Source organism: Anolis carolinensis, chromosome 5, assembly GCF_035594765.1.
Source record: "Anolis carolinensis isolate JA03-04 chromosome 5, rAnoCar3.1.pri, whole genome shotgun sequence".
In the NCBI taxonomy this organism is placed as follows: domain Eukaryota; kingdom Metazoa; phylum Chordata; class Lepidosauria; order Squamata; family Dactyloidae; genus Anolis; species Anolis carolinensis.
The window spans coordinates 41,280,845-41,282,494 of record NC_085845.1 but is presented as its reverse complement, the minus strand read 5'-3'; the positions used below and the strand labels follow the sequence as shown (position 1 = coordinate 41,282,494).

Here is a 1,650-nt window from a genome sequence, read left to right as displayed (position 1 = left end):
ATTTGGACATCTCAGGTTAATCCACAACCCATCATGGGTTTTGGCCCTGTATAGAAGGGCCCTCAGAAAGCCACCACATAAGTTTCTTAAGCACTTCACCATTAAGATTGTGAATTGGAAATTCCTTGTTATAGTAAAGGTAAAGGGTTCCCCTGACGTTAAATCCAGTCATGTCTGACTCTGGGGGTTGGTGCTCATCTCCATTTCTAAGCCGAAGAGCCAGCGTTGTCCGTAGACACCTCCAAGGTCATGTGGCTGGCATGACTGCATGGAGCACCGTTACCTTCCTGCCGGAGCAGTACCTATTGATCTACTCACATTGGCATGTTTTCGAACTGCTAGGTTGGCAGAAGCTGGAGCTAACAGCGGCCGCTCCCGCCACTCCCAGGGTTTGAACCTGGGACCTTTCGGTCTGCAAGTTCAGCAGCTCAGTGCTTTAACACACTTCACCACCGGGGCTCCTTTTATACCATTGTGAATTCTTTATTATACCCAGTTTAATACTCAGTTTATCTCTTCTAGTGTTTTATATTTCCATATTTCCAAAATATGCTTTTAAATAAAATATGGGAGGACAAAATTTTGTTGTATTCTGGACAATTATGTCTGGATGTACATTGAGGAGTCTCTTTGAAATAGAAAAAAAAATGATACATGAAATACCAGTAATGGGACCAGAGAGTAGGATGGTCTTGGAAGGGAAAGAAATAGCACATAAATAAGAAAGAGGTGAAGCAAGCTATTTTAGGGCCTCAACTGAGAAGCAAATTCGTAACCCTCATTGCATGGTGATGATCACACGTATGCATCACTAAATGAGAAGAATAAGACAGCATGAATATCAGCTACTGAACTGGGACATGGCAACAGTCACATACAACCCCAGATGTTCATATAGCCTGTGAAGAAAGATGAGGAGGCTATGGTGTAGGAATTCAGCAATGATGTGCTCGCTTCAGCAGCACATATACTAAAATTGGAACGATACAGAGAAGATTAGCATGACCCCTGCGCAATTCAGCAATGACAGTCCCCACATAAGTAGAAAACCGTGGTGAGAACTATAGTATCAAGTGTAGCTTTATTGGATGCAGTCAGCAACTTCTCTGGGTTGGAATGTCTCCAGGACCAGGACCTATGGGAGAAATAATTACAAAAAATGTGGGGTGAAATGTTGCTATTCTCTGCACTCAAGATGTACCTGACTTGTGGCTACCTTAAAGCTATCATGCAGTTTGCTTGTTAAGGTTTGTTCAGGGGACTTTGCCTTTACCTTCCTCTGAGTCTGAGAGAGTGACATGCCTAAGATCACCAAATATCTTTCCATAACTAAGCAGGAATTTGAACTCTGCTCTCCAGAGTAATAGTCCACCACTAAAACCATGCTAGCTCTCTGCCTGGAATCTATTGCATTGAGTGGTATTGAATATCTACACATAAATAAAAGCTGCCTACATTTTCTAGAGACTAATTTCTCATTTACTCAGAAGGTACTGATGAGTTATTCAATTTCATCATCTGCCTTCAGTGCAGTGAAGATATTGTTTGATTTTCAGTCATGCAGTATCTTCATTTATATGTCTTTATTTTTGGTTCAGCATCATCCATTTTCCATATGTAAAGGAAAAATCACATTTGAATATGTATAAA

General features: G+C 41.1%; 1 pseudogene; it reads left to right on the top strand.

Annotated features, from left to right (window-relative positions):
• The first annotated feature begins 946 nt into the window (after positions 1-946).
• Positions 947-1,043, top strand: LOC134299819 (U6 spliceosomal RNA; annotated as a pseudogene).
• Positions 1,044-1,650: the final 607 nt, after the last annotated feature.